General features: G+C 29.9%; 1 non-coding gene across 1 annotated transcript; it reads left to right on the plus strand.

Annotated features, from left to right (window-relative positions):
• The first annotated feature begins 3674 nt into the window (after nucleotides 1-3674).
• Nucleotides 3675-3747, plus strand: TRNAC-GCA (transfer RNA cysteine (anticodon GCA)). Its single transcript has one exon. It is a non-coding gene; the product is annotated as a tRNA-Cys (tRNA).
• Nucleotides 3748-11648: the final 7901 nt, after the last annotated feature.

The following is an 11648-nucleotide window of genomic DNA, read 5'->3' on the forward strand; positions in this document are numbered from 1 at the left end:
AAGGGGTGTGTTTTTGTATGAGAATAAGTATTTAGATGTTAGGGTTTAGGTGTTGAAACGTATGCATCATTGAAAAGCAAGTGGAAGTGTATCGCAGCCAGATATAATGAATGGTAGTTTATATTTAAATAAATTAAAGGCATGTAAAATGTATCAATAGATAAAAAATAATTTAAAGAAAAAAGGTTAAGGAAAAGCGCTGTGCATAGTTAATGTTACAGACTGGCAGATGGAATAAATATTTATTTTGTGACACGCAAAAGGAGACATTCAAATTCATTTTGGATAGAAGGTTAAAAGACTATACTTTATTATTAAACAATTTATATAAATAGCGTAGCAACCCATTACTTAATTTTCACATTAAACAATAGAAGTAGACATAATCTTAAAGACCTAAAATCTCACGACAAAAACTGCGGAGACAATCCAAACTGTTCTTCTCAATGTGTTACTCTAACCGAAAAATCTAAGATTAAATATCTGAGAATAATAATCGACCAAAATATTAAATGGAAAGAACAAATAGATTCAATGTGCAAAAGACTAAGAAAATTTCTCCACATATTTTTAAAGCGTAGAGGTATTTTATCGACGTATCAATTGAAGACAGTTTATTATGCCCTAGTACAGTCAATCATTCAATATGCAATAGTTGGATGGGGAGGGGCTTAAAACCCTTATCTTAGACCCTTAAAAGTTCTACAGAAATAAATCATTAAAATAATACTTTATAAACCATCCTTGTTCTCAACTACCGAACTATTAAAAAAATTGATTGTTTTAAGAGTGAAGGACATCTACGGAAAGTGTTGTATGCTCCAGGTGCATAAGGAGAGCCTCCCATCGGACCGTATTACGGGAAGGTTAAGAACAGGATGCCTCGCTCTACAGAAAACTAAAACTACTACAGCCAAAAATCATTATACTTACACAGGACGGAAGCTTTTCAATAATTTACCACAAAATCTACGTCAAGAAATAAATTACGGAAAACTTAAGGATAAATTACAGAAAAGCTTTTTGACATTATTAAAGAAAAGCTTCTTGACATAATTAACATTAATTGTATTTTAAAATGGGTTTAAAATGTGCCTTTGTTTATAAATTTTGTGTTTTTATTTAATATTTTTTAGTGCTATATTTTCTCAATTTTTTAAAATTGTTTAATTTTTTATTTATTTTATTATTATTTTGTTTTGCATTTTTTGATTCTTTTTTTATGTTATTTTATAAACTTGCCAAACACAAGAGCCAGACTCTTTTTTGGCAAGTTCAACTTTACGTGTCCCTTTTTCTTAATGAATGTATTTTTAATTGTTTATTTATGCTATGCTTATTTATGCTACCATAATTTGGAAGTTGTGCGTCTATTTTTAAGGGTTATTTAAAAATTGCTTAAGCGTTTTATTACCACAATAGTTTTCAGAAAAGAAAGTTTAGAAACGCCGCGGTTTTAGACACTTATTTGGCATACAAAAATTCAAAGATTGGTCAAAGATATTTTAAATATGTAAAATAATTGGCATTTTAACAATATTTTAAGTTTGTCTTATTACACTGCTATGTTTGTACATCCATATTCCTCCAATGCTTCTATAATGGATTAATGTGATTTTAAACGAGCCTATGACGAATAAAAAGCTCTTTTACTTCACAAAAGTCAACAGAAGGAAGAGTTGGGGAAATGTAGATGTTTAAACATTGGCTGAATGGTGAATGTTACACAGAGTGTAAAATGGCCACTAGCCAACAACAGGATATAAGCTTCACTTAGGCTTCTATATTCCATAATCAAAAATGTACAAAAATGATACATCGCAAACATTAATGTTATTTCAAATCAATGAAGTAAAATATCGAAAAGAATACTGCAATAATCATGAAACTGCAGTGTTTTTTTCATATTGAACAGTCAAATGAGCAATCACACAATCACAAAAATACTGGTCATTTTAATGTTAATTTAAGAGGATACAAACATTTTGAAATTCAATAATTTTTACAAAATTAAATTAAAATTTGTTAGTACTAATTATTTGTTCGTATTAACAATATTTTGAGTTTGTCGAAATTTTTGTCCACACGGACTGAATTCAACTCCTTGGGGAGCTGTTTGTATTAAAATATTACAACAGAAATGAAGAACATTTTAGAGATGGTAATATAGAAGTCTAGGCATCTACAGGGATTGTGACCTATCATTTGCTGATTTGCGTGACCACTTAACATGCTGTGTAACATTTACCATTCTGCTCATATTTGAACATTTTAATTCATTTAATTGAAACGATTATTTATGCGGGTGAGATTCATCTAATTGCATTATTTCACCTACATGTTAGGCAACGCCTGAAAACTTTATTTTTTCCGATTTCTTTATTTTTTCATGAACCGGGTGGATTTATCACATGAATGTTACTCAGTGTGTATAGTGGCCACTTAAACCGGCCAATAACAGGTCATAACCCTTGTGTTCTTAATCTCTGTTGTAATATGTTAATATGTACGTATAAAAAAACTGTTTTCCTTTTTGACACGTTTAGTTCCACATGGAGTGTCAGACCAGATTAAGTCATCGGTGAACGCTCTCGTTTCCTTCAAATTAAAGTGCTAACCCCTGCCGAAACATCGTTATCAATGGCTCTTCCAGATTCTAGAGGCCAATGGGTGTGAGGAAAAGGCAGCTCAGATTAGAGCTCTCCCGAGGCTTCCTGAGCACGTGCCGGGTTCACAGGCGCACCGTCACTGCTCTACTCATGAGAGATAAAGTTATTTTATTTTACATTTTACTGAGACAGGTATTACACGGTTGACCGACTCAAATTTCAAAGTTAAAAACTTAACCTAAATTTGTTGTTACAGAGAAGAAAAGTATTTTTGCGAGGGTAATAAAGAAGTCCAGGCATTAACAGGGCTTATGACCTGTCATTGACTAGTTTGAGTGGTCATTTTACACACTGTGTAACATTTACCATTCTGCTTATGCTTAAACATTCGCATTTCCTCAGCTCTTCCATCTGTAGACTTTTGCAAAGTAGAAAAGCTGAAACCTTGATCATGAAGGTGAGATTCGTACGCCTGAACTAATTTACCTACTGGGCAACGCCTGAAAACAATTTTCAATTATTCATAAATCTTCTCTTGCTCTTTTACTTCACAAAAGTCAACAGATGAAAGAGTTGAGAAAATGTCAATGTTGAAGCTCAATGGTGAATGCTACGCAAAGTGTAAAGTGGCCGTTTAAACTAGCCAATGACAAGACAAAAGCCCTGCCTAGACTTCCATATTCCCTTCTCAAAAATGTTTTTCTCTCTATTGCAATAACATATTTACATCTAAATAATTCCCTAGGAAGGACATTTAGCCTGTCTGCCGACATTTGGGTATACTCGAAGCATTGTTAAAAACATAACAATAGACTTACATTAGATGTATCTACACAAAAACGATTTTTTTAATAAAACCTAAGAATTATGTAATAATGTTCTTATAATGTTTTTTTTAAAGACGCTCACGTTAAAGGGTCATTATTTCATCATAGTGATTGCTATTTAGTTGGTTCTATTTAAGAATTTTTGGGAAATCCTCTTCTTGAAGAACGAGCTCTACCTACACAGGATCATTAAAAATAGACCAATTACAGATCCGTGTCTTGGATGGATGTCTTTGACGGCCTTGTGGTGTAATGGTCAGCGCGTTAGCCTGCAATGCAAGAGGTCTCGGGTTCGATTCCCGACATGGTTGATATGAAATATTTATTTAAAAAGGGTGTTTTCACACTAGAATATTTCATAGTCCCTGGACTGGTAACTGAAGCGTAAGACTGATCACCTTACCTTCATGTAACAAAAATGATCAAGAAACGCTGCGATTGGTGTACCAATGCTGTGCCCTATGCACCATTAGGTGCGGAAAGGAAATGATGATGATGTCTTGGATCTAGAAGGGCCAATGTCAGGATTTTTATTTTTCTTGCCACATTTTGAAAAGGGTCGATGTCAATTTGAAAAAATCTCTTATATTTAAGTATTTCATACTCACTAACATGTGTTGTAATGTTTTTTTATAGTTAATTGTTATCGAAAAACTCAAAATATAATAATTACGCCACAATACGGCTAAATAATTACTTTCTTGTAATTTTACGATTTGAGTCATTGGCCCTTATAGCTCAGCCACATAAATATATAATGATATCAGTGACATTGAAAATCTACGTAAGTACCTGTGTAATTGCTAGTTCACTGACATAGTAATACAAAACGTGGTTTATAAATATATTCCATTGTTCCTTGACCAGCATGTGACGTATCATGCTGCCTATAATTTACGAGTAATATATCTAAACAAATGAACAATACACTCTTCCATAGATTTTGTGTGTTTTATTTGGGGTGGTTAAGGTTAAAATTAAAAATAATCTTGTGTTTTTGTTTTCAATAATAATCATTCTGAGATTGCTGATGAAAATTTGTTTAAGGGGTTTTTATGACGGTATTTTAAATATTTGTCCGAATTATCGTTAGCTCACGCATAATTCTGTGGTTTCAGGCTCAATTCCCTGTAAGACTTTTATAATGCGTAGGTACTGTTATTGGGCAGCTTAAGGTTATATATTTTGTTGTTCAAGCTATGTTTAATAATCTGATTCAAAAATAATTTTTCTATCGCCATAATTTCTTTACTGCATTATTTAGCTACTAAAATCAAGCTAAGCAAGAACCTAAAAATGAAGTTTTAACTGGTACTAAAATATACGAATAAATTGCATAGAAAAGTATTTTTTGTGCAAAAACTTTGAGTATAATATCCCTTTGATTTAAGCATTCTCAATACTTAGACATTTCCAATTTTTTATTCAAGATAATAAATAACATTGACGCCTCATCGGGTATGAGAAATATTCGATTTCCCTATTTGGTGCTTTAAAGGACTTTTATCATTACTTATTCCTTGACACGTAAATTCGTATTGACATTTTAAATTCAATAAGTTTCATTATTATATTTATCAAAAAATGAATGTTAGCTTCAAGATATGGATCTTTTTTTCATTTAAGGTAATGTATTATTTAGTTCTTTATATAATACTCGTAGTGAATTCAGAATTTTCTTGGCAGAATGGAAAAATGTTCTTTTTGAAAGCTTTAGAACCCAAAAAAAATCGAGTTTAAATCAAACTTCATTGTGAATTGTGATAATTTATTTAAGAATGGAAAAAAAACGGTATAAGAGTTTTAACTGAATGCTTTTACTTCGGTTTTAGTTCATGAAAAAAAATATAATACGTATCCTCTATGATATATTGCCAAGAAAAGGGTTAATGTTAATAAACAGGATAATGGCTTTAATTCGTTATTACGATTTAAACCTATCAATATCCGTTTTGTTTGTGCATGCATTATTATTTATCAATGCTATATCCTATTATATATTTAATGTTATTACATATGTAGGTACTAAATGCCTGTTTTCTCTCAACTCCTAATATTTGTTTTCTCTTTGCGTATATTAATTTATATACATCATTATAATAATATCTGACCAAACGAATTGTTTACTTTGGAACTGTGGGTCAAATAATTTTTTTCCTTTGTAGAATATGGTTAGATTGGATATTGGTCAAAATATTCACGAATCTGAAATTTAATATTTTTAGCAAGAATTAATAGAGGCGTAAAGTTTTGCAGTAAAAAAAGGATTGTATGATAGCGGCTTTCACTAGTCATTTATTTATTTATCAACACAGAATTTTCGGCCCATTGGAGTTGGGACTTATATCTCAAATAATGAACAGCAAAGTAATGCATTTAAATAAATAAATAAAATAAATTAAGAGTCAACAATTATATACTTACAAAAATATATACGGTTCAAAGACAGACCAGCGATTTTTCAAAATAATCATCATACATATTAAACTGAGGTAAACAAAAGGGTGTGTTTGTGTGTATTTGTATATATTTGTATTTACTGCTTTCTTCTTCAATCAGACATTAACTCTTTTAACCGATGGTCTAAAGTCAATAAATTAGAACTAAATATTAAAAAATGCAAAATAATGTCATTTCATAGAACAAAACAACCAATTTCCTTCGAGTACCATTTAGAAAACTCCAAAATTGATGTAGTCAAGTCCATCAGAGATTTAGGAGTTGTTTTGGACTATAAACTGACATACAACGAGCATATAGACAATACAGTAAATAAATCACTTAAATTACTTGGCTTCATTAACAGAATATCCTCTGATTTTACTCATGTCCGTACAATCAAAACTCTTTATTGCTCAACTGTTCGCCCTATTCTAGAATATGCCTCCGTGGTCTGGTCTCCATTCTATGTCAATCGCATAAATCACATTGAATCAGTCCAACATCGCTTGCTTCGAAAAATAGCGTGAATGCTCAGACTAGAGAGAAATAATTATTCTTATGCTGAAATAGAGTCAATGTTAAATATTTCTAATCTACAAAAACGTAGAACTAATATTGACTCCATATATATGTTCAGCATACTAAATGGTATAATCGATGTTCTATCATTACTGGGACTAGTCAAATTCAATATTCCAACTCGTATATTGAGAAACAATGAAGTACTGTTCATCGATCAGCATAGAACAAACTATGGCCTAAATTCTCCAATGACCCGTCTTTGTCGTATTGTTAACTCAAGACAAGATCTGGACTTTTTTGGTTTAAGTTTACAACGATTTAAACGAGCACTTAATAAATAGTCCAAATCTTATCTCGATGTCCCTTATGTTTGTCAATGCTTCTTTCTTTTTTTTTTTTAATGTTTTAAACTATTCTTTTATTGTAATATTTAAACCTTATAAATTCTATACATGGACACTGTCCGTTAATAAATACATAAATAAATAAATAATAGTGGAATGACATATCAAATATTATGCTGGTTCAAATGATTTATATGTAAATTATGTAAAAATTGACATTATATTGACCTACCTTAATAATATTTTCATCGGATTGTTTTCACAGAAATCAGTATTTTTTTATGTTTAAACTACAATTAAACGTGTGTAGTTATGCAGAAATCAGCCATAGATAAGTGAAATTGAGATTAAAGCAATTCTGTAAAAAGAGGGAAAAATCAAATCAACAACAGTTGGAATGATAAATAATGCATACGTTTGTTTTTTCAAAACTCAAAAAAGGGTTTAACGATGTATTTGATCCGTTTTAATATTTTTTTAAGTCTGACTGACCGCATAACCCAATATGTGCATTTTGCAGGAAACAGCAAACCATAGTAAAACTCCAATGAATGTTGATTGAACATTTATTTACATAAATTTATTGCAACAAAGAGGGAAAACATTTTGTAAAAGGAATATGCAAATCCAGCCTATGTACATTTGGACATACTCAAAACATTGTCAATATTATTTTTATATTTATATTAGGATTCTTGATTGGAAAGAATCACCTAATTCATTTGTAATATTAACTTTAAAAATAATCTAATCATGTATATTATTAAAAGAATTTAAGAGAACTTTCTAAGACTGGCTGACCATTGCATTGACCAGACAACCTAAAATAAGCATTTTGCAGAAAACAACCACATCTAATATTAAATGATACCTCATTCAAACTTTAAATGTGTGAGGTGACATTCTGTATTAAAATACTAATTTATGAAATTAAAATACTCATCAAATTATCTATCACAATTTATTTATTGATTTTATTTATTTATTTAAATGCCTTGTAGGCTTTTACATGTTTTACATACATATATACAAATAAAGACAGACATGTATTTTACACAGAAGTATTAAAAATAAAAATGATTTTCAGAAGAAAAGGAAAAATATTAAAAATGTCATATTTTCATATTAGTATAAAAGTGGAAAGAACAGAAGTGTTTTTTTAAATATGAAGACAGAAATGTATTTTACACAAAAAAGTACCAAAAAAATGAATTAAGAAGAGTAAGAAAAAAAAATACAACCATAATTACATATTAGTAGAAAATATATGGGTTTACAAAATAATTAATAATCATACATAATAATCATACATATATTGCAGTAAAGAACAGGAGAACATTTTTTCGTATAGATTATATTGAAAAAATTTAAATATTAGAAGAAGTTAGAAAAATACTTATTTATATTATAGATACAAGTCAATAAACGGTAAACAATTGAAATCAACATAGTATTATTTAGGTATTACAATTTTAAGATAGTAAATTGATACACTGCCTTTTAATATTCAAAAGTGTTAAATTACATATATCTACGTCATTTGCAAATGTATAAATTTTCCTTATTAGCGAGTGTGCAGTGTGCACTGTAGTTTGTTGTAGATACCTTTACATAGAATAGTTTATTATATCGGGTAACCCGGCCCGGAACTTGCAAGTTAATTAGTTGTAACAGTTCGGAACAATCAAATATTGAATTTAATATTTTAAATAAAAATATGTTTTTTTAAATATTTTCCAATGTTTGCATATTTAAATATTTATTTATGTATGAGTTATTAATATATTCAACTGAACTATATTATTTAAAATTAACGAAACGTAAAAAATTGTGTTGAAATCTTACAATTTTATTTATATGCACTTTATTATATGGTAAACATATAATCGAGTTGAATTTATGTTGACTACGTACTAAAGCAATATATAACATGTTCATTACATCAACTGAGTCAAAATCTCTGATCGTTTGCAACAAAAACTCCAGACTTTTCATGCTTTTATTTGTTATGCTCTGTACATGTTAAATGAAGTTGAATTTTTATCGAATATAATACCAAGATCGATTGACGAACGATCATTTCGGTCATTTGTTAAAAATTTATAAAAGTTATGGTGTAGTTGAAAGCTATTGGGTTCATATTTTGTCAAAAATTCTAAACTTTACATTTGTCAACATTGAGGAATAAATTGTTCCTTTCACACCATATATTCAAACAATTAAAGTTAGATTGCAGAGTTGCGCAATGTCCTATGTTTGTGACCTCTCTCTCTTTATATCAGAAAACAGAAAAAAAAATTAATCAATCGTCAGTAAACAGCAAAACTTCATTATCTTGGAAACATGATATTATGTCGTTTGTAAAAATAAAAAACAAGCATTAAGCAACAAAGCATTACCTTATGTGAAACCTTATCAAACGCCTTGTTGAAGTCAGTGTGTGTACTGTCTACCTGATGATTTTTGCGAAAGCTTCACTTATACAATTCTAATAAAGCATAAGGTTTGTGGCAATTGATTTTCTTCTAATAAAACCAGGCTGTTTACCATAAATTATTAAAAATATTTGCGGTTAAATTAGATCGAGGATAAGTGAACCAAACAATTAAGGAATGACAGACTAAATGCAAATAGAACAATAGTTTTTTTTATATACGTATCATCGCTCTTTTTGAAAATGAGCGTGATATAGCAGGACTTTCACTTATAAGGAAAATGCCCTAGAGACAATAATTTAATAATTAACAAAGTTATAGGTTCAGCCAGTTCTGAGGCGCAATGTTTAAGAAAAATAGGAGATATTTTATCAGGTTTAGCTGATTCATTGATATCCAACGAAAGAAGGTCCCTTTTGCAAGATAAAAGTTACTTTCAAGTTGGATTATGCAATAATTTTGTCAAAATTAAGGAAGAATTTTTGTGGTCTGGAAGAGGTTCATCATATACTTCCTTAAAAAAACTTGCAAAAAGGTTTACACTCTTCTGTCGAACTAGCTATTTTACCGTTTAGATTCATATTCGTGGGAAATGCGCAATGTACGCTGCTTATTTTTTTTATATAATTTCAAAGAATACCTATAAATATATAAAAGGCGATGTTCGAATGGTTCTCCTTGATGGACTGAATAACTACCGGACCGATTTACGTGCGGTTTTCAGATAAATGTACATCTTTGCCACGAAAAGGTTTTCAAACCTTGAATTGAAGATTTTATGAGCTCATAAAGTCTTCAATTTATTAAGTATAAAAAAAGTAACGAGCGTTAATGTTTTTTTTATCCATCACCAGGGTTGCATTCGCCGAGAATGCGGATACAAAAAAAATGAAAAAGGTTTTGTTTGTGTATAAAAAAGCTGTTTTTTTATGTTTACTAACAACATTTGTTTTTTTATAGATCCCAGTCAGATTATTTCATTGAATTCCTTATAATTTCCACCTATTTTTTTTTTTTCTGGATTTTTGGTTATACTAAAATAATATCAACTAACATTCTATACATTTTCGAAAATCGCATTCCTGAATAAAATGCATTCCTGAGCAGAGTTGTACATTTGCTAAAATAATTCTTTAATTGAAAATAATGAATGATTGTATGTTTTGGAATTCAAACACAAGTATCTATGTACCTACTTTTTTTTTTCTTTATTAGGGCCTACTACCAAAACTTGATAACATCGGCCAAAAACAAGTTACATTTATAAACATAAACAGACAGGAATAACAATATACATACAAACCAAAGACAAGAAAAATATAAGTACAAGAATAATAACAAAATATCAATTGTAATAATAAACACATATCCAAACCAATAAAAATTTCAACATAAATTGAAATACGCACTAACAAAAAAACCCACCAAAACCTGATAGTGCCTATTTAACAGAAAATAGAAACTTACAGTAAAATTAGAAGGAAGATAGAACTTAATAACTAGAAAAATTACAGCAAAATAGTCAAAATATTAACAAACTTAATCTTATATTAATGATAGATTATAACTATTAAAATTAAAATTTAAAATTAAACGTCGGAAGTAATAATGACAAAAAATTAAATATTAAAATATCTTTGACTTTTAGATTTGGAATTCAATCATAAACAAGTACCAACTTACCAATGAAAAGTTACAACATCTTTTTTACGTTTTTACTAAAGATTTTAGTCAATTTAAAAGCATACTTAATTATGTTTAATCTTAAGAAGAAACGCGGTCTAACTTTTCTTCAGACAAACGTATTCTCGTATTTTTTCTCTGCATTATGAAACAAGAGATTTTTTTCTTTCAATAACTACAACAACAAACTATCACGCCGCTTCTCTGTAAGGGTAGGGATAGAGGATAGAAAACCACATCACTCTATCTTTCCATTCAGATCTCGCTTCCTCTATATTCATAGATCTTTTGTCATATCCATCACCAAGCATTTGTTGGATTTGGTCATGCCATGTCTTTCACGGTCTCCCTCTATTTCTGGGTCCATGAACATTCGCATTGTAAATATTTTTAGCCGTTCTTTCGTTGTCCATGCGCTCTTCATGTCCAAACCAGCGCAGAGCTCTTTTTTACACATTATAGATATTTACCATTGGCGTGTCCCTATACTTTTTCGTTTTTTTTAAATATTGTTTATTACGGGAACTAGAACCATTCAAACCCGTAAAAAGCACAGTTTTTTTTTGTTGTCTTTGGGCGCACGGCGCACGGGATACAAATATAACTATTTTTGAAAAACGCTAAACATATCGATAAAGAAAATTTTATTCTGATACTCTTTTTAAAAAAGAACAAAATCGGTTCTGTTTTGAGGTGCGGAAAACGGTACAGCAAAACGTCAATTTGGTATTTTTTAACAAAAGGTCTGAAATGCAGTTGTTTTTTTCAAGACAGTGACAGGAAAAC

Source organism: Micrasema longulum, unplaced genomic scaffold (assembly GCF_059751315.1).
Source record: "Micrasema longulum isolate JH-2025_06_02 unplaced genomic scaffold, ASM5975131v1 h1tg000127l, whole genome shotgun sequence".
Taxonomy (NCBI): domain Eukaryota; kingdom Metazoa; phylum Arthropoda; class Insecta; order Trichoptera; family Brachycentridae; genus Micrasema; species Micrasema longulum.